Raw genomic sequence first — 26,187 nt, 5'->3', positions numbered from 1 at the left:
TGTCTGTCTGGGGCCAGTTGGTGTCTGACGAAGATAGGATGTTGGCGGATTTATTCTTAATTGGCAAGGCGGCCGAGGTAGGTTGGTCGATTTCCAAGTTAAATAAATTCGTTGTGGGACTGGCTTTTGCTTTTAAGTTGCAGGGGTTGGTGGATGCGACAAAACATTTTTTGGTCAGACAGGCACTTAGGGGCTTTAGGAGAGGTAATCAGACGATTGACCGCCGCCGACCCATTTCGTTTAGCCTTTTGGAACAGTTGGGCAGAGTATTCGAGACTATTTGTGGTTCTAATTTTGAGTTGGCGTTGTTTCGATTCGCTTTTTCTTTAGCATTTTTTGGGGCAATGCGTGTGGGGGAGTTGGTGTCAAGCTCCAGGGTCCGGGCGGGGGGTTTGTTGGCTGAAGATATGGAAATTTGGATGGGGGGTATCGTTTTTGGATTCGACATTCGAAGACTGATCAATGTGGGAGAGGAAAGCGTGTGGTGCTGGGGAAGGTGAACGGGTCTTTGATGTGCCCTAGGCGATGTCTGGAAGCATATTGGCAGTTGTGGTCAGGCCGAGCTGGCCCTTTGTTGTGTCATGCGGAGGGGTCATTTCTGTCACGATTTCAGTTCATTGCGGTGTTAAAACGGGGTTTACGGGAGTTGGGTTTTTCTCCGGATTTGTTCGGGTCGCATTCCTTTCGAATCGGTGCGGCATCGGAGGCTGATAGTTTGGGTTTGGGCGCGGTGGACATATGTAGAATTGGCAGGTGGACTTCGAATCGCTACTTAAGTTACGTTCGTCATTAATTGTCAGGGTGTGTTATGATTTTGTATTTGATCACAGTGTATGGTGTATCTTGTTGCAGATGGGTATCCCTGCTTAGCCTGGATCTTCGGACATTCGTTCGTTCATTGGGGGGCGCGGCGGGCCGAGGTCAGGCCAGACGGTAGGCAACTGGGTTTTAGTAGACGGCAAGTTATCATTCGTTGGTTGGGATATAGGGGGATGGTGTGGGGTAGGGCCCTTTCTGAATTTTCAAAGGCTGTTCGTTTGGATAGACAGCCTGACATTTTGATTGTGCATTTGGGGGGGAATGACTTAGGTGTACGGCCTGTCAGGGAATTGATCAGGGACATACGGTTTGATTTGTTGAGGTTGCAGGTATCGTTTCCTGGTGTGTTGATCGTGTGGTCAGATATTGTGCCTAGAAAACGGTGGAGGGTGGCTAGATCTTTGAAGGATATTAACAGGGCCAGGGTCAAGTTGAATAGGGCGGTGTCGGGTTTTGTTTCCAGAAACGGGGGTATTAGCGTTAGGCATTTTGAGTTGGAGTCGGGACTTGGTAACTATTGGTTGGAAGACGGAGTTCACTTAAACGCGATTGGAATTGATTTGTGGTCTTTGGCATTGCAAGAAGGGGTTGAAAGGGCGTTGGTGGCGTTGGGGCACTCACGAGCCTGAGGTGGTCAGGGCTGTTCGTGTGTGGTGGGGGGGTGGGGGTTCTTGGAGTTGACGCTGATTGGTTGGGGGAAAGAATTGGAGCATATTTACATGCAATTTAAATGTGGTGGGGTTTGATCTGGCATTTTGGTATGGGCTCTGGACGGGGTTTTACCCTGGGAGCTGGTGGTGGTTTTTCTCTTCCCGGAACGGGATGTACAGTGCCCTCGAGCTGGGATTTACGGCTGAGGGTAATATGGTGGTTGATTCTTCTTTTGTGGGGTTTTGCCAGATCTTTTAGCTCCAAGAACCCTCCCCTCGAATTTATATTGTTGTATTGATGTTTATGTTATTTTTGTTAATAAAAGTTGGCCGCTGTGGCCAAAATATCCAAAAGAATATAATTGGTCATGTTTTTATTTAAGGAAAGGGTGGGGACGGTGGGTCAGGTTTGGTGGTTTAATTTCATGCACGGAGAGAAAGGACCGTACTCGGCATACGCGGTCAAGAAGGACTTTTCCGCCATCAACGGATTTCAGGGAATTCTACAGATTTCCATTAGTCGGATGCTATTATTTCGGCACCACAGACGCAGTAATTTATAGCTGTATAATTTGAGGAATTTTCAGGCTGGTGCCACTCAACTGTGGCATTAGAAGTGAAGCCCAATATCTGATATATAAACTTGAGGAATCGCCACTAATATTGGACTCAAGGACCATAATCTGAATAGATCAGTCATCATTAAAGACCATAGACCACACAGGAGGCAAAAGCCACAATGAACATTAAAGAAGTAAAAGGGAATCTGTCACCTCATTTTTCGCATATAAGCTGCGGCCACCGCCATTAGGAGCTTATCTACAGCATTATGTAATGCTATAGATAAGCTCCCGATGTAACCAGAAATAAGAAAAACAAGTTAGATTATACTCACTCAGGGGCGGTCCTCTGCGGTCTGGGTCCGATGGGTGTTGCAGGTTCGGTTCCGGCGCCTCCCATCTTTATGCGATGACGTCCTCTTCTTTGCTTCGGTCGCGGCTCATGCACAGGTGTAATTCTCTGCCCTGTTGATGGCAGATCAAAGTACTGCAGTGTGCAGGCGCCAGGAAAGCTCAGAGAGGCCCAGAGCCTGCGCACTGCAGTACTTTACTCTGCCCTAAACAGGGCAAATCACTACGCCTGCGCAGGAGCCGCGACATGAAGCAAGGAGGATGACGACATCGTATGAAGATGGGAGGCGCCGAACCCGGACCTGCGACGCCCATCGGACCCAGACCGCACCGGACCACCCCTGGGTGAGTATAATCTAACGTGTTTTTCTTATCTTTCAGGTTACATCGGGGGCTTATCTACAGCATTACAGAATGCTGTAGATAAGCCCCTAATAGTGGTGGCTGCAGGTTATATGCAAAAAATTAGGTGACAGATTCCCTTTAAAGAGTGAGCGTGCGCACCCTAAGCACAGTGCCTGGGGATCTGAGTACCATGCGCAGACCCCGGACAACAGCCGGAGAAGGAGGAAGTTTGAGAGGGGGGCTGCAGCATTGAGTGAGTCGGTGTTCCTGCCAGGGAAGGAGAAGCATGCAGGGATACCGGCACTACAGCCGAGACACAAGGATAAAGGATAAGTATAAAATGCAACACTCTTTATCAAACATGTAATCATAACAAATTCACATATAACACTTACACTTATTTACAACAGCTCCTTCTTGCCACAATGTTCTTAGTCACCCCCCCTTCCCTACACTATTGTGAGTCTTTATATGGTACCATGTTCCACAGTGTCTCAGGACTTGTCCAACATTGTGCAAATCTGGAATTTCATTTGATGGCAATTTTTTTATGTTTTTACAAATCTTATTTTTTTTACTTTTTTACTTAGTCCCACTATGAGACCAGTCAGTTTCACCCTGACAGATCTTGTTAGACCTCGATGGCAGGCTCTAGGCCACCATAAACCAATGTTAGTACATAACCTAGGGTTGTGGTACCCAAGATTGTGGGGTGTCAGTAGGGTCAAAGAGGGAGCTCTCTCCCTCTTTTAACCATCTACATGCCCCTGCCTTGATTGACAATGGCATTTAAGGGGTTAAATGGCCTAGATCGGTGACAAAAACTGATCAGGACAGATACCGAAGCGATTTAGCTGGTATATACAGCTCGCATATACAGCTGACAACTGTTAGGAAATATGATGTAATGTCTTATTGTTCGATCGCACACTGAGCTCTGCTGCATCTTCCTGAATTTGTAAGTGACATGCAGCTCAGACACACCCTGTGGGCTTTCTGACCCCCCTCCTCACACTGCCTGTCTGCTCTGTGTAGTTCTAAACCCCTCATTCCCCCTCTCCCGCTTGATACCAGCTACAACTGGTAGAGCAGCTTTCAAACCGCATGGGGACTTTTTTGTTCTTTCAAAAAGTTACGTATAATGGCACCGATTAGTGTTAGACATATAAAAGTTACATATTCTGGATGTCCACCGAGAGATCTAAAACTCACTGAATTCACTAGGATCAAAACCCAATGAAATCCAAGGAACGGATTTTTCCGTAAGCAGGTCATGTATCCGCTTCGTGTTTATACTTAAATGAACCCCCATGTCACGCTAAGCATAATGATAATTGTGTCATTCTTCTATGAGGTTCATACAGTGAGATATGTCTAGAGATGGATTTTCATATATTTAAGAAAGGGGAGTATTCAGCCACCGAATGATGTCACGACAGGCTTGGCTTTGGGCACAAGTATAAGATAGTGAGACCTCATTTTGCACTAGTCTTTGTCCAGGGAACTAGCTGAGTGACACTCAGCAATGCACTTTGATATATCGCCCCTCCCCCAGCACAATCTGCTATGAAATGACTTAAGCAATTAAAAGTGTTTTTCTTCTTTTCATTTTATAATATCTTTTTATACTTTTGTAAACACTGCCTACCTTTTGGAGTAAAATATATAAAATTACTAGCTTTGTTTCTCCTTGCTCTATAACGTTCTTTCACGTCCTCTGAAGTAAATTACGCTACTAATTGCGTTGGCTCCTGACCCGTTATAAATAGGAGCTTGTGGCAGCAAAAGTGTCCTGAGCCTTTGGGAAAACTGGCAATGATGGACGGCGTTGATAATTATTGTTCCCGCCTGAGTGGGAGTAGTTACAGTGGGGCAAAAAAGTATTTAGTCAGTCAGCAATAGTGCAAGTTCCACCACTTAAAAAGATGAGAGGCGTCTGTAATTTACATCATAGGTAGACCTCAACTATGAGAGACAAACTGAGACAAAAAAATCCAGAAAATCACATTGTCTGTTTTTTTATCATTTTATTTGCATATTATGGTGGAAAATAAGTATTTGGTCAGAAACAAAATTTCATCTCAATACTTTGTAATATATCCTTTGTTGGCAATGACAGAGGTCAAACGTTTTCTGTAAGTCTTCACAAGGTTGCCACACACTGTTGTTGGTATGTTGGCCCATTCCTCCATGCAGATGTCCTCTAGAGCAGTGATGTTTTTGGCTTTTCGCTTGGCAACACGGACTTTCAACTCCCTCCAAAGGTTTTCTCTAGGGTTGAGATCTGTTGACTGGCTAGGCCACTCCAGGACCTTGAACTGGTTCTTACGAAGCCACTCCTTCGTTGCCCTGGCAGTGTGCTTTGGATCATTGTCATGTTGAAAGACCCAGCCGCGTTTCATCTTCAATGCCCTTGCTGATGGAAGGAGGTTTGCACTCAAAATCTCACGATACATGGCCCCATTCATTCTTTCATGTACCCGGATCAGTCGTCCTGGCCCCTTTGCAGAGAAACAGCCCCAAAGCATGATGTTTCCACCACCATGCTTTACAGTAGGTATGGTGTTTGATGGATGCAACTCAGTATTCTTTTTCCTCCAAACACGACAAGTTGTGTTTCTACCAAACAGTTCCAGTTTGGTTTCATCAGACCATAGGACATTCTCCCAAAACTCCTCTGGATCATCCAAATGCTCTCTAGTAAACTTCAGACGGGCCCGGACATGTACTGGCTTAAGCAGTGGGACACGTCTGGCACTGCAGGATCTGAGTCCATGGTGGCGTAGTGTGTTACTTATGGTAGGCCTTGTTACATTGGTCCCAGCTCTCTGCAGTTCATTCACTAGGTCCCCCCACGTGGTTCTGGGATTTTTGCTCACCGTTCTTGTGATCATTCTGACCCCACGGGGTGGGATTTTGCGTGGAGCCCCAGATCGAGGGAGATTATCAGTGGTCTTGAATGTCTTCCATTTTCTTATTATTGCTCCCACTGTTGATTTCTTCACTCCAAGCTGGTTGGCTATTGCAGATTCAGTCTTCCCAGCCTGGTGCAGGGCTACAATTTTGTTTCTGGTGTCCATTGACAGCTCTTTGGTCTTCACCATAGTGGAGTTTGGAGTCAGACTGTTTGAGGGTGTGCACAGGTGTCTTTTTATACTGATAACAAGTTTAAACAGGTGCCATTACTACAGGTAATGAGTGGAGGAAAGAGGAGACTCTTAAAGAAGAAGTTACAGGTCTGTGAGAGCCAGAAATCTTGATTGTTTGCTTCTGACCAAATACTTATTTTCCACCATAATATGCAAATAAAATGATAAAAAAACAGACAATGTGATTTTCTGGATTTTTTTGTCTCAGTTTGTCTCCCATAGTTGAGGTCTACCTATGATGTAAATTACAGACGCCTCTCATCTTTTTAAGTGGTGGAACTTGCACTATTGCTGACTGACTAAATACTTTTTTGCCCCACTGTATATCTCCCTCGCTCCAGTGTACCCAATAGCCCATACATAGCAAGGCAGCCTTTCTGGCGACTAATTATCCTAGGTGCAGTTCCCTGTCTTACCTGAGGGTAAGGGGGCGCCAGAGAGCTGCAAGTTCAAAACCGGAACTGGGAAGTGGGATGTAGATAAATCCCCTTCAGAAAAGAATCGGGGGCAACCAAACAACCCCGGTTCATGACAACAACCAAGGCATTTTTTCCCTCTCCAGGTGCTATTCACTCATTCCTCAGTGTCATAATAAGTTAATGCAGAGGAATAAGGCTCCTTAACCCTTTCACAACATGTGCCAAACAGCTCAGTGGGAAGTGCATTGCCGCAAACCACCGTACATGCACTGCACGATGATAAAAGCGGCTTACTAGCAGAGACAGCAAAATTCTCAGCGGGCGTCAGCTATACATCATAGCTAACACCCTACATCAGGGCCGGACTGGCCATAGGGCACTTCTGGCAAATGCCAGAAGGGCCGGTGCCAGTGGTGGGCCGCTCAGTCCGCCGCCCCCGCCGTCGCATTCAACTATACCGGCGTATAGACGCCGGTACAGTTGAATGCAATGATGGAGGAGAGAGCGTCCACAGACGCTCCTCTCCCATCATTCCCCGCTCTGCCTCTGACACTGCGGGTGCACGATGATGTCATATCATCGCGCACCTGCTGTGTCCCGGGCAGACTGCAGCTGCTGAGACAGGAGCAGGAACCAGGAAGCAACGCTGGGCACGAGGAGAGGTGAGGAGAGTTTTTTTTTTTTCTGGACTGTGGGGCCATTCTCGGAGGAGGTGAGGGGAGGAAGAGAAGAGATGTGGGCTGTATATAGTTCTCTGTGGGCTGTGCTCTGTGCTGTATACTGCTGTGGGCTGTATATAGTTCTCTGTGGGCTGTGCTCTGTGCTGTATACTGCTGTGGGCTGTATATAGTTCTCTGTGGGCTGTGCTCTGTGCTGTATACTACTGTGGGCTGTATATAGTACTCTGTGGGCTGTGCTCTGTGCTGTATACTACTGTGGGCTGTATATAGTTCTCTGTGGGCTGTGCTCTGTGCTGTATACTACTGTGCTATATATAGTACTCTGGCTGTGCTCTGTGCTGTATACTACTGTGGGCTGTATATAGTTCTCTGTGGGCTGTGCTCTGTGCTGTATACTGCTGTGGGCTGTATATAGTTCTCTGTGGGCTGTGCTCTGTGCTGTATACTGCTGTGGGCTGTATATAGTTCTCTGTGGGCTGTGCTCTGTGCTGTATACTACTGTGGGCTGTATATAGTACTCTGTGGGCTGTGCTCTGTGCTGTATACTGCTGTGGGCTGTATATAGTACTCTGTGGGCTGTGCTCTGTGCTGTATACTGCTGTGGGCTGTATATAGTACTCTGTGGGCTGTGCTCTGTGCTGTATACTGCTGTGGGCTGTATATAGTACTCTGTGGGCTGTGCTCTGTGCTGTATACTACTGTGGGCTGTATATAGTTCTCTGTGGGCTGTGCTCTGTGCTGTATACTGCTGTGGGCTGTATATAGTTCTCTGTGGGCTGTGCTCTGTGCTGTATACTGCTGTGGGCTGTATATAGCTCTCTGTGGGCTGTGCTCTGTGCTGTATACTGCTGTGGGCTGTATATAGTTCTCTGTGGGCTGTGCTCTGTGCTGTATACTGCTGTGGGCTGTATATAGTTCTCTGTGGGCTGTGCTCTGTGCTGTATACTGCTGTGGGCTGTATATAGTTCTCTGTGGGCTGTGCTCTGTGCTGTATACTACTGTGGGCTGTATATAGTACTCTGTGGGCTGTGCTCTGTGCTGTATACTGCTGTGGGCTGTATATAGTTCTCTGTGGGCTGTGCTCTGTGCTGTATACTACTGTGGGCTGTATATAGTACTCTGTGGGCTGTGCTCTGTGCTGTATACTGCTGTGGGCTGTATATAGTTCTCTGTGGGCTGTGCTCTGTGCTGTATACTACTGTGGGCTGTATATAGTACTCTGTGGGCTGTGCTCTGTGCTGTATACTGCTGTGGGCTGTATATAGTTCTCTGTGGGCTGTGCTCTGTGCTGTATACTACTGTGGGCTGTATATAGTACTCTGTGGGCTGTGCTCTGTGCTGTATACTGCTGTGGGCTGTATATAGTTCTCTGTGGGCTGTGCTCTGTGCTGTATACTACTGTGGGCTGTATATAGTACTCTGGGCTGTGCTCTGTGCTGTATACTGCTGTGGGCTGTATATAGCTCTCTGTGGGCTGTGCTCTGTGCTGTATACTACTGTGGGCTGTATATAGCTCTCTGTGGGCTGTGCTCTGTGCTGTATACTGCTGTGGGCTGTATATAGCTCTCTGTGGGCTGTGCTCTGTGCTGTATACTGCTGTGGGCTGTATATAGCTCTCTGTGGGCTGTGCTCTGTGCTGTATACTACTGTGGGCTGTATATAGCTCTCTGTGGGCTGTGCTCTGTGCTGTATACTACTGTGGGCTGTATATAGCTCTCTGTGGGCTGTGCTCTGTGCTGTATACTGCTGTGGGCTGTATATAGCTCTCTGTGGGCTGTGCTCTGTGCTGTATACTACTGTGGGCTGTATATAGTACTCTGTGGGCTGTGCTCTGTGCTGTATACTGCTGTGGGCTGTATATAGCTCTCTGTGGGCTGTGCTGTATACTACTGTGGGCTGTATATAGCTCTGTGGGCTGTGCTCTGTGCTGTATACTGCTGTGGGCTGTATATAGTTCTCTGTGGGCTGTGCTCTGTGCTGTATACTGCTGTGGGCTGTATATAGTTCTCTGTGGGCTGTGCTCTGTGCTGTATACTACTGTGGGCTGTATATAGCTCTCTGTGGGCTGTGCTCTGTGCTGTATACTACTGTGTGCTCTGTGCTATATATAGTACTCTGTGGGCTGTGCTCTGTGCTGTATACTACCGTGGGCTGTGTGCTATATATAGTACTCTGTGGGCTGTGCTCTGTGCTGTATACTACTGTGGGCTGTATATAGTTCTCTGTGGGCTGTGCTCTGTGCTGTATACTGCTGTGGGCTGTATATAGTTCTCTGTGGGCTGTGCTCTGTGCTGTATACTACTGTGTGCTCTGTGCTATATATAGTACTCTGGGCAGTGCTCTGTGCTGTATACTGCTGTGGGCTGTATATAGTTCTCTGTGGGCTGTGCTCTGTGCTGTATACTACTGTGGGCTGTATATAGCTCTCTGTGGGCTGTGCTCTGTGCTGTATACTACTGTGTGCTCTGTGCTATATATAGTACTCTGTGGGCTGTGCTCTGTGCTGTATACTACTGTGGGCTGTATATAGCTCTCTGTGGGCTGTGCTCTGCTGTATACTACTGTGTGCTCTGTGCTATATATAGTACTCTGTGGGCTGTGCTCTGTGCTGTATACTACTGTGGGCTGTATATAGTACTCTGTGGGCTGTGCTCTGTGCTGTATACTGCTGTGGGCTGTATATAGTTCTCTGTGGGCTGTGCTCTGTGCTGTATACTGCTGTGGGCTGTATATAGTTCTCTGTGGGCTGTGCTCTGTGCTGTATACTACTGTGGGCTGTATATAGTTCTCTGTGGGCTGTGCTGTATATAGTACTCTGTGGGCTGTGCTGTATATAGTACTCTGTGGGCTGTGCTGTATATAGTACTCTCTGGGCTGTGCTGTATATAGTACTCTCTGGGCTGTGCTTTATATAGTACTCTGGGCTGTGCTTTATATAGTTCTCTGTGGGCTGTGCTGTATATAGTTCTCTGTGGGCTGTGCTGTATATAGTTCTCTGTGGGCTGTGCTGTATATATTACTTTGTGGGCTGTGCTGTATATATTACTCTGTGGGCTGTGCTGTATACTACTGTGTGGACTGTGCTGTATACTTCTACGTGGGCTGTGCTGTATACTACTGTGTGGTCTGTGCTGTATACTACTGTGTGGTCTGTGCTGAATACTGCTGTGTGGGCTGTGTTATCTACTACGCGAGCTGTGCTATAGTATGCAGGCTGTGCTGTATACTATGCGGTTTGTGCTATATAATATGCGGGCTTTGCTATATACTATGGGGAGTATATTATATTCTATGGGGGAGGCCATGTTATGTACTATGTGGCTGTGTTATATACTATTGTGGGGGTATATTATATTCTATGGGGGAGGCTGCGTTATATACTATGGGGGGCTGCATTATATTCTATGGGGGGCTACATTATATATTATGGGGAGGTGGGCTGTATTATATTCTATGGGGGTTACATACTCTGGGGTGGCTGCATTATACTCTGTGGGGTGGCTGCATTATACTCTGGGGTGGCTGCATTATACTATATGTGGGCTGCATTATACTGTATCGAGGACTATGGGGAATACGTTATACTATATGAAGAACTATGGGGTGCATTATACTATGGGAAGTGAATTGTACTACATGGATGACTGTGGCGGTGCATTATACTATATGGAGCACTATGAGGATTGTATTATGCTATATGGAGGACTATGAGGATTGTATTATGCTATATGGAGGACTATGAGGAGTGTATTATACTATGTGGAGGACTGAGCAGTGTATTTTAATATATGGAGGACTATAGGGAGTGTATTATACTATATGGAGGACTATGGAGCACATTATAATATATGGAGGACTATGGGGTGTATTTTACTAAACAAGTAAAATGCTGCATATTCGGATTGTTTTTGCTGGAACAAAAAGCCTTGTTGTCAGCAGCACATTGCCAGTGTAAACTGTAGATGTGCTGCTGAAAACATGATACTGTATGGTGATCTTTTAGTGATCTATTAGTGATCGTTCTGTCTCATCATTATTCCTCAGCTGGTGGAAAGAGGCCGGGAAACAAGCGTTGAACAACTTCAGTATTGTCGATCAAACTCGTTTAGCGGCCTGAACTCAGCGCACGTAAATACAACAGAAAGGCTTCTGTGTGATGTGCAATATGTTAGCATTTGGGGACCCATTTTAAACTTTGCCTAGGGCCCCACTTTGCCTAAAACCGGCCCTGCCTACAAGTGTACAAAGATATTATACAGTCACCATGTGACAAGTGGGCCTGTGTAACTTCAAATGCCAGGGCTGAATTTTAGTCCCAGTCCGGCCCTGCCCTACATTAACACCCATGATCAGTAACAGCCCTTTTTGCGGGTGATTAACCCCTCTGATAACGCTGTCAATAGCGACAGCATCATCAATCTTTGCTTCCTCTTTGCTCTTATCAGTACAATGCCATGGTGGTGGGGTCAAACAAATACGGTGGCGTGAAAGGTACTGCCTTGAGCAAAAGCACTGAAATGTATTTGACCAGCGATCAGACCAGGGAAAGTTGGTGTCCAATACTGGGACAAAGTAAAAAAGTTTAACAAAAAGTCAAATAAAGTTTTTATTTGTTCATTCTTTTTATCAAAAACTGGAATATAAAGCAATATTATGAACCCCCAAATGGCACCAATACAAACTTCATTTCATTCTGCAAAAAACAAGTCCCTATTCATATCTGCCGTATGTCAACAGAAAATTAGTATTTGTCCATGTTCCTAATAGTTCATCCATCTAATAGATTTACGATTTCTGTGGTGGCTGAAGGCTTGTTTTATTAGTCTTGGAGAGGGCCAATATCCATGGCAACTTCTCAGTCTATTAATATCAGCCTGCAGCTGTCTGCTTAGCCTTTGCTGGTTATTAAAAATAGGGGGAACCCGCATGTCATTTTTGGGGGGTTCTCCCATTTTAATAACAAGTAAATGCTGTGTAAACAGCTTAGAGGTGATACTAATAGCCTGTGAAGCTTCATGGATATTGGCTTCTCCCCAGAAGGCAAATACCAGCCCCCAGCAGTCTGCTTTCCCTTGGCTGGTTATTAAAAATAGGCGGGACCACACGTCATTTTTTTTCATTTATTTATTAACAAGTACAGTAAAATACAAACTCAAGATAACATTAGTTCACAGCCTCCAGATGTTCCAACAGCTGGAAACTCAGTAACCTTATATTCTCCGTTAAAGGCTCCCCTAAGGTTTTTGAGCCTCACAGCTGCTGGGAGACCCGGCTGTTGTGAATTCTGGTTACCGGACTCACGGTTAATCAGTAGCCTGGCTTCTCTAGTGAGAACCAACCTCTGTAAACTGGGTGACTTCAGTAACTTCTCAAACTGCTCAGCTCCAGTGCGGGACTGATGAACAACCGCGAGTCCAACACTCAGCGCTAAGGCCCTCAGTAGTCCGGTACATGAGCAAACCTGAGACCCGGTGGCTGTGAACTCATGTAACCTTAAAGGTTATCAGAGTTCACAGCCACGGGGTCTCTCGGCAGCTGTGAGGCCCAGAAACCTTAAGGAAGCCTTTAACCTTATTGTAGTTTTCCAGCTGCTAGAACACCTAGAGAATTTGAACTAAGGTTACCTGGGGTTTGTATTTTACTGTACTGTTAATAAATACATAAAAAAATGACATGTGGTCCCCTCTATTTTTAATACCCAACTGAGGGAAAGCAGACAGCAGTGAGCTGGTATTATTCTGGGAAGGGGACAATATCCATAGAGGTTCCCAGCCTATTAATAACAGCACACAGTTGTCTGCGCAGCCTCTGCTGTTTATTAAAATGCCCCCCCCCCCTGAAAAAATGGCATATGGTCCCCATTTTTAATAACTAGCAAACTATCAAAGGCTAAAGAGACAACTGCGGGCTGATCTTAATAGGCTGGAAAGGGGCCATGGATTTTGGTCCCATCCCAGACTAATAACAGTGGTCAGTTGTGGGGGATTTCTCCTGTTCTGGCACCTCAAAAGCTCTGCAAGTGTCACCCACAAACTATTACTGCCAAATTTGTGCTCCAGAAGCCAAATAATGTTTTTTCCCTTTTGAGCCATGCTATGTACACAAATAATAGTTTCCAACGAACGACCAAATATTGGATATTGCTGTATTTGGAAGAAATTGCTTTATAAATGTTGGGCCCCACTTTCTTTATAATTTCTTGTGAAAATGAAACATTTGGAGCAAAAATAACATTTTCATGTAAAAAAAAGCAATTTTTCAATTTCACATCCCAATGTTATAAAATTTGGTGAAGCACCTGTGTTTTCAATATGCTTACCACACCCCTAGATTCATTTCTTGAAGGATATTGTTTGCAAAATGTGATCAACTGTGATGGGGTTACAGCTCTTTTGGCAGTACTAAGGCTCTACAAATGCGGCATGGTGCCCACAAACCATGTAAGCAAAATCTACATTCCAAAAAGGCACTCCTTTCTTTTTGGAGCTCTAGTGTGTGCTCAAACCGTAGTTTTCCCCAACATATGAAGCATCAGTGTACTGAGGAGAAAGTTCACAGCAAATTGGGTGGTCTAATTTCACCTGTTACCCTTGTGAAAATGAAAAATTTTGGGCTAAAGCTTTTTTTTTTTTCATTTTCAAGGTCAAATATTTTTAAATTTTGTGAAGCATCTGTGGATTCAGGATGCTCACCACAACCCTAGATAAATTCCTTGAGGGGTGTAGTTTCCAAAATGAAGTCACTTTCGGGGATTGCTGCTTTTTTGGCACCTTGGGGGCTCCTCAAATGGGACATGGCATCCACAGTCTATTCCAGTCAAATTGTAAGGTTCTCAGTCTCTTTGCTATATCTTCTGTGATTTTCTGTTATTGTAACCTGGTTTTTCCATCGGCCATTTTGCTTTGTCTTGCCTGCAGCTACTTTGCCCTGAGTCAGTATGGAGTTTGTAGGTTCTATGTTTCCACCCTGTTCTCCACCTCTTGCCTTGCCTCAGCTGTTCAATCAGTGCTTCTGAATCATGTCTGCAGTCAGCTTGTGACCTGCTCCTGGAAGTCTTGGACTGCCATCTCCTTCTGTGGATCTCTGGAACACTTGTGGACACTGGAACTCTGCTGCATGTTAATCAACATTTACCAGGGAAGTAACAGAGAGATTCTGAACCTGTTTTATGCTTAATGCTGGACTTCAGGTTTACTCTGGGCTGCTGTGTCGGCCGCCGTGTCTCCTGCCTCTGTACCTCTGTACCTGCATTTATTTTAAACGTGTTTCTCTGTGGCATACTTGTATGAAGTAATACAAGCAAGTCCTAACTAAACCTGTGTCTCCTGTGTCTTCCTCGCACCCAAGCACAAGACTCTAAATAGACTGTGTACTAAGCATTACAAGATTCAGAAGCCAACTTTAGTGTCTGCTGGGTCTGAGGACGCTGAGTCTGCTGTGGACCGTGCATCCGTTTATTTCTTCTGTGATGACAGTGGTTGTGACTTCTCACAACCATTTCAGGTGAGCGCATTCCCTTCTTTTTCAGCCAGGTGTGTTACCACGGGTAAACCCTATTGTGCGCCTTTTTCCTTTTCCAGCACTTCTGCCTTTAACCCCTTCCCGACATGTGACGGAATAGTACGTCACATGTCGGGACCCCCGCTTTGATGTGCGCTCCGGCGGTGAGCGCACATCAAAGTCGCGACATGTCAGCTGTTTTTTACAGCTGACATGTGCGCGCAATAGCGGCGGGTGAAATCGCGATCACCCGCCGCTATTAACTAGTTAAATGCCGCTGTCAAACGCAGACAGCGGCATTTAACTACCGCATGCGGCCGGATATGAGCGCATCGCCGACCCCTGTCACATGATCGGGGGTCGGCGATGCTCCTCCATTGTAACCATAGAGGTCCTTGAGACCTCTATGGTTACTGATTGCCGGTGGCTGTGAGCGCCCCCCTGTGGTCGGCGCTCACAGCACAGCTGCATTTTAGCTACATAACAGCGATCTGATGATCGCTGCTATGTAGCAGAGCCGATCGTGCTGTGCCTGCTTCTAGCCTCCCATGGAGGCTATAGAAGCATGGCAAAAGTAAAAAAAAAAAAGTTTTTAAAAATGTGAGAAAAATAAAAAAAACATAAGTTTAAATCACCCCCCTTTCGCCCCAATCAAAATAAATCAATAAAAAAAAAAAAACCTACACATATTTGGTATCGCCGCGTTCAGAATCGCCCGATCTATCAATTAAAAAAAAGCATTAACCTGATCGCTAAATGGCGTAATGAGAAAAAAATTCGAAACGCCAGATTTACGTTTTTTTGGTCGCCACGACATTGCATTAAAATGCAATAACGGGCGATCAAAAGAACGTATCTACACCAAAATGCTATCATTAAAAACGCCAGCTTGGCACGCAAAAAATAAGCCCTCACCTGACCCCAGATCACGAAAAATGGAGACGCTACGAGTATCGGAAAATGGCGCAGTTTTGTTTTGTTTTTTGCAAAGTTTGGAATTTTTTTTCACCACTTAGGTGAAAAATAACCTAGTCATGTTAGGTGTCTATGAACTCGTAGTGACCTGGAGAATCATAATGGCAGGTCAGTTTTAGCATTTAGTGAACCTAGCAAAATAGGCAAGCAAAAAACAAGTGTGGGATTGCACTTTTTTTGCAATTTCACTGCACTTGGAATTTTTTTCCCGTTTTCTACTACACGACATGCTAAAACCAATGATGTCGTTCAAAAGTACAACTCGTCCCGCAAAAAATAAGCCCTCACATGGCCAAATTGACGGAAAAATAAAAAAGTTATGGCTCTGGGAAGGAGGGGAGCGAAAAACGGAAAAAGCTCCGGGGGTTAAGGATCTGGGAAGATGGAGGCTCGCGTAAAGGAATTATGTGAAGTCACCGATACAATCCTTGCGGATATACAGACTTTAAAGACCCGCTTTGCAAGTCTACAGGATCTTAGCAACCACAATCTGCAAGTTTTCGGTCAAAATAGTCAGGATGTACGAGCCAGGATTGAGGCTCTGGAGGAACGAGTCCAGGCACCATCCCTACCCCCAGGTTCTGGGTTTCCTAAGTTACCCCCTTTTCGTTTTGCTGGCGAACGTGAAAAATTCAGAGGGTTTATTAACCAATGCAAACTTTTTTTTTTTCTGCACATGCTTCACAATATACCTCGGAACGATCCAAAGTGCTTACTATAATCATGCTGCTCTCTAACAAAGCTTTAATGTGGGCAAACCCTCTGATTGAGACTGAGGATGAATGTTTGAATGATCTCGATGCTTTAATTTCCGCCATGGGGCAGGTGTTTGATGACCCTAACCGAGGTGCAACAGCTGAAGCAGCCATGTTGACTTTGCGCCAGGGTAAGCGCTCAGTAGCCGAATATGCCCTAGATTTCAGGAGATGGGCCCTCGATGCCACTTGGGACAGTTCTGCCCAAAAATCTATTTTCCGGAAAGGGTTGTCTCCCATGATTAAGGATGAACTTGCGCGTGCTGACCCTCCCACTGCGTTAGGAGACTTTATTAACTGCTGCATTCGTATTGATGCCCGTCTTACTGAACGCAGACAGGAGAGATGGTCTGAAAGTAGTCGTATTAACCATTTCCTACCTTCCTCCCCAGTTAGGGAACCTTTGAGCAAGATCACACGGGAACCAGAACCCGAACCCATGCAGGTGGACTCTTTACAGAGACGGGTTAGTGATGCACGCAAAGAACATCGCCTAAAAGAAAATCTATGTTTCTATTGCGGTAAGTCAGGACATTTCATAATAAACTGCCCCAGCCGTTCTCGTAAGACTACTGCAGCAGTCATTCACTGTGAGTGTTGCGAAAGGAGATCCGTCATATCTGAACCTCAGGCTCCAGAAAGATCTGCAGCGATAGATGTTGATTTCTCAGACTTAAACTCTGTTATTTCTGATTCTGATGACTGTGTAAATGCGGCAGTTTTTCAAGTTTCCTCAGCAGTGTCCCAGCTGAGCTGTAAGAAGAACAACTCTCATTGCTTTCTTCCCATCAAACTCTGGGTTGGCTCGGTTTGGGTGTCTAGCTCTGCTATGATTGACTCAGGGGCAAGCGGTAATTTTATGGACATCTCCTTTGCTCAAAAACATGGGATGCGTTCAGTGAAGAAGGTTACTCCTGTACAGATGGAGACTGTGGATGGTTCCCTGCTAAGCTCTGGACCAGTGGATCAGGAAACAGAGCCTTTGAAGGTCCTCATGGGTAAAGATCATCAGGAGAGGCTGTCTTTTATGCTCATCTCTTCTCTTCACTTCCCCATTATTCTAGGGCTACCATGGCTGCAGGCTCAGAACCCTACAATTAACTGGGAGACCAAGGAGCTGCACTTTCCAGAGAAACAGGTGGGCCCAGAAGTTTCAGCTTGTTCGGTTCCTAAGAAACCCACGCCAGTCTCTGAACTACCAGCCATATACCAGGAGTATGCGGATGTATGTGATAAGAAGAATGCGGATCAGCTTCCCCCTCACCGTCAGTACAACTGTCCAATTGAATTATTGCTCGGAGCGGGACTACCCTATGGTAAGATCTATCCTCTGGCCGGACCCGAACTTAAGGCTTTGAAGGACTATATTGACGAAAATCTAGCCAAGGGCTTCATACGCCACTCTTCATCTCCTGCAGGTGCACCCATCTTCTTTGTGAAGAAAAAAGATGGATCTCTTAGACCCTGCATAGATTATCGGGAACTCAATAAAGTCACTATTAGAAACCGTTATCCATTGCCATTGATCCCTGAGTTATTGGAGAGAGTACGGCATGCCAAGATTTTTTCTAAACTGGATCTCCGTGGGGCCTATAATTTGGTCCGTATTAGACCTGGGGATGAATGGAAGACTGCATTCAGGTCACGCTACGGACACTTTGAATATCTAGTTATGCCGTTCGGTCTGTGTAACGCCCCAGACACTTTCCAACACTTAGTGAATGACATTTTCAGGGATCTCTTAGATACATTCGTGGTGATTTATCTGGATGATCTTTTAATTTTTTCTAACTCCACAGAGGAACATCACGGACATGTGAGAATGGTATTGGAACGTCTACGACAGAACCATCTTTACATTAAACTGGAGAAGTGTGAATTCCATCGGACTGAAATTCAATTTCTGGGGTATGTAATGTCTACACAGGGAATTAGTATGGATGGAAGAAAGACTCAAGCCATCAAGAATTGGCCAGTTCCCAGGAATGTGAAGGAAGTGCAGCGCTTCATTGGGTTTGCCAATTTCTACAGGCGTTTTAGTAGAAATTTTTCTGAGGTAGTCACACCTATCACACAACTCACCCGGAAAGAGTCTAGCTTCACTTGGACCCCTCGAGCCCAAGAAGCATTTTCCAGTCTGAAGGATAAATTTACCACATCACCTATCCTTGTGCATCCCAACCCTGAACTTGCCTTTATAGTAGAGGTGGATACCTCAGACTGTGCCATCGGAGCTGTACTCTCCCAGAGAACGGGTGAGAAGAATGATTTGCATCCCTGTGCTTTCTTTTCCCAGCGGTTATCTGCGGCTGAGAGGAACTATGATGTAGGCAATAGGGAATTGCTAGCTATTATTGCCGCATTCAAGGAATGGAGACACTTACTTCAGGGAGCTGCACAGCAAATAGTCATGCTAACTGACCACTGCAACCTTGAATTTATAAGATCGGCTAAGTGCCTGACTCCTCGCCAGGCCCGTTGGAATCTTTTCTTAAATCTATTTGATTTCATAATCTCTTATAGGCCAGGATCACGCAATGGAAAGGCTGATGCACTCTCTAGGATCCATTCAACGGAGACTCGTCCATCTACTGCTCCTAAGACTATTCTTCCTGATTCTAGATTCCTGGGAGTGATTCATAATCAAGACCTACTTAAGGACATCAAGGAAGCATACCATTCGGATTCTTTGCTGGCACAACCTCCTAGAGACGTAAGCCTTGTTTATAAGAATGGTGTGTGGTTTCAGGGGCAACGCCTGTATATACCTGAAACAGTCAGATTGAGAGTATTGCAACTCATCCACGATTCTAAGATAGCTGGGCATAGAGGAGTTCTGAAGACACAAGAATTTCTTTCACGTTTCTTTTGGTGGCCCACTTACAGAAAAGATGTTCTAAATTATGTCACTTCATGCGAAGTTTGTGCGAGATGCAAGACACCACGTTCCTCGCCAACGGGTCTATTGCAACCCCTACCCACCCCTTCCCGTCCATGGGGATCCATTTCCATGGATTTCATTGTGGAGTTACCAACCTCTCAAGGGAAGAACACCATTCTAGTGGTAGTGGATCGGTTAACAAAGGCGGCTCATTTCATTCCCTGCGTCGACTTACCCACTGCTAAACAGACGTCAGACTTAATGATTCAAAATGTGTTTCGCTTGCATGGAGTACCGGATGAGGTCATTTCTGATGGAGGGGTGCAATTCACTTCAAGGTTTTGGCAGAATTTTTGTGCCGCATTGGACATTGAAGTAAACCTTTCTTCTGCTTTTCATCCCCAGACTAATGGACAAACAGAACGGACTAATCAGACCCTGGAGCAGTATCTCCGCTGCTTTATCTGCCACCTACAGGATGATTGGGTGGATTTACTTCCACTGGCCGAGTTCTCCTATAATAACTCTCAGAGCGCTTCCACCAAGCAGTCTCCTTTTTATGCCAATCTAGGTTATCACCCTAACATTCTGCCTCAATTTCCCATAGATACGCCCTTGCCAGCTGTGGCTGAAAGAATCACGTCTTTACAACAGAATATTGATCTTCTAAAGGAAAATCTGAAATTGGCCCAGGAAAGGTATAAGAGAGCAGCAGATAAATGTTGTAAACCTGCACCAACTTTCAAGGTAGGAGACTGTCTGGCTATCAACTAAAAATCTTAAATTGAGAATCCCATCATCCAAATTGGGACATAAGTACATTGGACCCTACAAGATCGGCAAGATTGTAAGTGCCGTTGCTTGCCGTCTTCAACTGCCCAGAACTATGAGAATTCACCCTGTCTTTCATGTTTCTCTACTAAAGGCAGCGGTACCTAATACTTTTCCTGGACGTTCCTCTCCCCATCCTAATCCAGTGCTGATTGATGGTCAGGAGGAATTTGTGAAATAGAAGACTCTGGATTCCAGGTTATATAGGAATCAGCTACAATACCTGATTAAATGGCAGGGCTACCCAGTTGAGGTCAACTCATGGGAACCGGTAAATAACATTAATGCTCCTCGCTTACTCCGCCAGTTCCATCAGAGGTACCCAGACAAGCCTGATCTGAGGTCATACAGAGGCTGTCCCTAAGGGGGAGTAATGTAAGGTTCTCAGTCTCTTTGCTATATCTTCTGTGATTTTCTGTTATTGTAACCTGGTTTTTCCATCGGCCATTTTGCTTTGTCTTGCCTGCAGCTACTTTGCCCTGAGTCAGTATGGAGTTTGTAGGTTCTATGTTTCCACCCTGTTCTCCACCTCTTGCCTTTATAAGCAGCCTCAGCTGTTCAATCAGTGCTTCTGAATCATGTCTGCAGTCAGCTTGTGACCTGCTCCTGGAAGTCTTGGACTTAGTAATTCAGCCATCTCCTTCTGTGGATCTCTGGAACACTTGTGGACACTGGAACTCTGCTGCATGTTAATCAACATTTACCAGGGAAGTAACAGAGAGATTCTGAACCTGTTTTATGCTTAATGCTGGACTTCAGGTTTACTCTGGGCTGCTGTCGGCCGCCGTGTCTCCTGCCTCTGTACCTCTGTACCTGCATTTATTTTAAACGTGTTTCTCTGTGGCATACTTGTATGAAGTAATACAAGCAAGTCCTAACTAAACCTGTGTCTCCTGTGTCTTCCTCGCACCCAAGCACAAGACTCTAAATAGACTGTGTACTAAACATTACACAAATCTGTGCTTGATAAGTCAACTAGGGCTCCTTCCCTTCTGAACCCTCCCATGTTCCAAAACAGTACTTTTCCCTCACATATGGGACATCAGCATACTCAGGAGAAATGCCACAACAAACTGGGTGGTCCGTTTTCTCCTGTTACCCTTGTAAAAAAGAAAAATTTGAGGGTAAAGCAACATTTTAGGGAAGAATTACACTTTGCTATGAAGCAGCTTAAGGGTTTACAAAATTCCTTAATGTAGTTTTAAATATCGTAAGGGGTGACATTTTTACAATGTGATCTTGTTTGGAGGTTTTCTGACACATAGGACCCTCAAAGTCACTTTAAAGTGAAGTGAAAATGTTTAAAAAATGATGCTGACATGAAAGTCGACATGTGATGCTATTTGTTGATCATTTTATGCGGTATGACTGACAGCAACATTTAAATAGTTAAACAGCAGCGATCAAGCTTAGCACTGACTGCTGCTGTTAGGGGCATGTGTAAGCTGTGCAACAGAGCCAGCAGATGACCTTTACAGAGCTGGCACAGCTCTTGAGCCCGCACTCTAATCATCTTGTACATTAACAGCAGGGTGCGAGAAGGGTTAAACATTATATACACATTTGCAATAACTCCCCCCCGATACATCAGAGATCAAAAATGAAAAACATATTTAGGGTCCACAGCTCTAGGCAGAAGTATGCGTCTCCATAGCAACAGAGAACAAAGAAACCTTGCATGGTCTAATCCTTCCATGATTTCTATTCATTTTGTTGCCTACTTGATACTAGCTCACATGCAGTATGTTACTAAGAAATAGGGGAAGAAAGTATAACTGCAGATTTGCTTCTTCCTTACTACCATAGAGGCACATAGATTTGCATAGGAACTGTATATCTATCAGGACATATCGCACATTTCCATCATTTTTTATTTTAGATGCATTAAAATAAAAAAAATGGTTGCAAAGGAATATAAACCACATGAGATACGAGTGTGGAGCCAGAGTAGCATCTCTGGAGGCATCTATGACTGGTAAACTTGAACTTTTTGTGCATTTGTAGTGTATATGCTGTTGTGGGGACATATGTGGCAGGTACTCACAGGGACACCTGAGACTTTCCCAATAATATAAGGGCATTTATGGTGCCGTAATGACATCGTACCTTGATTATACCCCATATATCCTGTTCGCTGAGTGGGAATGGTGATTGTATATGCTTTTAATTTGAAGGGTTGAGGGTTGGTCGTGGGTGGTTTCGCTTCTACGGGTTTGGATGTCCCCTTGTTGGTTCGTCCTATCTCTACCTATACGCCCACTCATCAAGGCAGTATCACTCTTCATTAACCTGGGTCCCTCTGACTCATTTTGTTGTGACCCTGCTAAAAGAGGGAACGTGATAACAACTGCCCCGTAATTAATGAATGAAGTGGCAGATGAATGCTCTCCACGTTATGCATCACCAATTTGTAGACTTGACCTACAGCAGGTCACTCCGGTAAAAGTGCAGGAAAAATAAATCGGCTAAATTTAGCCCTATGAATCGCTTGATGGGTCTCAGTTTAGGTCGTCATGGAGATGCTACAATTAAGAGCTTAGTCTCCGGAATAAAAGCAGAAGACTTAAAACCAGAGTTGATAGACAGATGGGCAGGAGACGAAATTTCTCCGTATGTTTGGCACCAGGAATGTTCCCGGCTGACAAATCCCAGCAAATTCTACCTAGTAACCCTTTCATTGCAAAAGCAACATTTTTTCACTCGGTAAGAAAAAAAACTAATTGTTTTGAACAAAATCGATTTAAGCATGGTATGGGGAAGCCTTACAAATACTGATCGATAGTTATATCATTAGTTATACTCTAGTCACATCCAAAGCTGCAGTCATAGTTTTTTTAGCTGTCATTGGGAATTAATTTTTACTATTCACCACATTCAATTAGGGGAGTCATTGGCCCCGATTTGTTAAGACTGGAGTTTGGGAAGACAGTCGTAATCATAGGCGTGTAGGAATAAGAAGGCACATGAATGTAATTTGGTGCATCTTAGCATTAGCGTGAACCTCCGTGCGCGTCGTCAGAAACGTTACTCGAGTCAGGTACTGGAATAACATTTCGGGCGTAAAGAACCCCTCCATTTTTAATGAATTTGTCAGGCGGGGTTGCCATGCCCCATTTGGACTCCATCCAAGTTCTGGCCATTTGGGAGGAGCTGACAGAAACTGGTGTGAACCTACTAGTGATGATCATGCAGCGCCCCAGAGTCCTGGTCGTTGCAGTACTGTGGCTCCGCCACTATGGGGAGCTACGGTGCGTCCGATGGCACTGAAGGAGTTCATCTGATCAGGTATCACAGACACCAATACATTTCACAGCAGGGCCTCCGGGGGGAGCTAAGGGTGCTATTCATTAGGCCACTCCCCACCATAGTGGGTAAACCGGGGGTCAGGCAGGAAGTTAGATCAGAAAGCTGACTGGATTGGACGAAGCAACACCTAGTGGCAGAGGGTGTTGTGGAGGAAGAGACAGTAGGGTCTCTGTCAGGGGTGGGATCCTGACAGAGGCTTGGCATTGGAAAGAACGTAACGGGTCCGCGCCAGCTCCGGGAAGCGGCGGGACCCAAGAAAGGACTAGAAGCGAGATAGATTGTGCTGAGTGAGAAACGAGATCAAGCAATAGGAGAATTCCAGTAGGGGTCGTGCTGTAAGATCGGAGCAACGCCCTACTGAGGCGCATTACCGGTGGCCGGAACGCCGAGGGAGTATTATAACATTCAGCTTCAAGCAATACTCTAAACAGCGGCAGGACAGTCAGTTTAAGGCGGGCTGTCTAACACATATCACCTATGAAGTCTTGGGAGGCAATTGCGGGAGAGGGGCGTCTCTAGGGTCCCGGAAGAACTCCAGGCCTATCCGACAAACGGGTGCCGTTCCAACTGTAACATCAGGAAGGGACGGAAGATTAGAAGAACATCATTTAATCGAGTTGTGAGGGAACTTAAGAAACAGACACAACGGTTGTGGGGTACTTTCCGTAAGCACAGCAGGGAAGGACTACAACACATAGCGCTAAGAAGGAAGGCACCGATTTCCACCTGTGAAGTGAACTCTGGAGGTGCCATTGGACCGGCCGGACTTGCGCAGCTTGGTGAACCGTATTCTGGACGGAGGACTCGGAGATCACCAGTAAAGAGGTAAAGAGACTGCAACCTGGTGTCCTCGTTATTTACCGCGACCTGCACCCCACAACTGCACCGTTACAACACGACTTATTGCACCGGACGTCCCCCACTGACAGACAGGGCCACGGACCGGGTCTAGCCACCGTGACAACCCCAGGACTGAGACCTAGAGGCCCGGCTCCGGGTACCCCTCGGCCCTGCGGCGGTGTGGGGGCGCTCCAAACTTGGCGTCACGAACAGGATCTACTTAAGCCTGAAGAATCGGGTCATGTGTGCCTTGGAACTGTGATTTACCGTGCTTTGACTGTACTTTATTACAAAGACTGTGTGCCGTGTCATTTGCCGCCAAAATCCGCCGCCATTACAGCACTGAGGGGAGCGCAGGAAGAGAAGAGGGGCGTGAGGTGGGCGTAGACAATCTGGAGAGCGCGAACAACAATGGCCGCCCAGTCCAAATATTTCTGTGTCCTGAGGACGTGTCCGTCAACAGCTGAGGTCCGCCTCCTGATTCTGGTCGGAGGGTGGAGACCATGGGGACGGGGCCGCCCACGGAAGAGACCGCGGGAAGAAGACGCGGGAGAAGAGACCAAGATGGCCACGCCAGAAGCCCCGCATGAGAAGGATCGGGTGCGGAGAGAGGTCGGACAGTCCAATGTAGCTCCGGGTACGCCGTCGCTGAGGGGACTGACCCTAGCAGGACCAACGATGGGCCGACCTCCCCGGCCGCCGTCGGAAGAAAGCATGGCCGCGGCAGAGGCCCGGCAAATTGCTGCCCGCCTGGAGGCCGATGCCCGCGTGATTGCTAGGCTGGGCCAGCCCACAGAGATCTGCCTGGTTCCAGTGCCTCCTGCTTCTCCCAACCTGGCCGCGGCTGAAGGTATGCCGCAGGCATCGGGCCTAAAGATCTCGCCAGGGGCCGAACACCTGCGGCGCTTGATGGCTGCATGGCGAACCCGACCTTGGCCGGCCGTGCAGGTGGACCTGACCCCCACTGCAGAGGTTCCCTCATCCCACTGGGGGGTCGTGATTTCTTTTAACCCCCAATACGGACGAAGGGTTATCCAGGAAATCGGGGAGCCGCTACAGATCCACGTGGATCGGGAAGAGGTGGAACCCTGCAGCGGAAGATTTCCCCGCGATCTGGAACCCGGTGATGCGGTGACTTACACCCGATGGAGGAGGGCTACGGGAGAGGCTGGCTGGATGGCGCGAGGCGTGCAGCGATGCACTGCCCTCCAGGCTGCTGCCGGAAAACCGGAAGAGGATGCTCCCGTGGGGAAAGCAGCAGAGCCCGGCCCCATGGAACCTCGAGAAGCCCGGCCTCGCCGTGCCCCGGAGGGACGTGTGCGCCTGCCAGCAAGAAGGGCCTCCCGGCGAGGGATCTTAGCGTTGCTGGGACCAGAACCACGTCCTGGCTCACCAGTGCGAGCTGTTGGCCTGGTGAGACCGGATAGGAGATCACCTTCCGCTTCACCACAGTAAGATTTTACTGTACTTCTTTTATTTGTAAATAGTTACTATTTTATTGCCTTTATGACTGCTAACACCCGTTCAGGGTAAACTCTTAAGGGGATCCTTCTACGGACCTGGGATCCCTATTGTTTTGTTTGTTTTGTTTTTGTTACCAAAAGTTTTGCACAAGTTTTAAAAACTGAGAAATCATGAACAGTGCATGATCCGAACTCTTCTGTATATAGTTTGCACCTTATTAAAGGCGCTCCCTACTGGTTTTACTTAAACAAGGACTCTTTGCGAAGATACCGTACTGGAACCTTTGATAAGTATGGACTGGTAGCTTGAGAAGATGTGCTACCTCACAGAGACTTGGTCTTCTCTTAAAGGGGATGTTCATTTGTTATGCTTCGATAGTAATATTGCTTAAGATGAGTAGCAATAATGTCTTGACCGAAGGAAATAATGATAATGTTTATACGAGAAAAGTTATATGTGTTTAACTGGTTAAATGTGAAGAAATATTGATAATGTTCTCTGAAAGAAAAAGTAGAAGGAAGAAATGAGAAAGTTTAATGTTGTGAAAAGAAGATAGTTGATAATGTTGATAAGAAAAAGGGGGGGGGGGATAGAAGGTAAACCCTGCGTTCCCCATCGAAAGTTAGTAATGTGTTACTAAGGACAGAAAGTGAACCTGTAAG

Source organism: Ranitomeya variabilis, chromosome 4 (genome assembly GCF_051348905.1).
Source record: "Ranitomeya variabilis isolate aRanVar5 chromosome 4, aRanVar5.hap1, whole genome shotgun sequence".
Taxonomy (NCBI): Eukaryota; Metazoa; Chordata; class Amphibia; order Anura; family Dendrobatidae; genus Ranitomeya; species Ranitomeya variabilis.
This window is presented reverse-complemented; position numbering follows the sequence as displayed.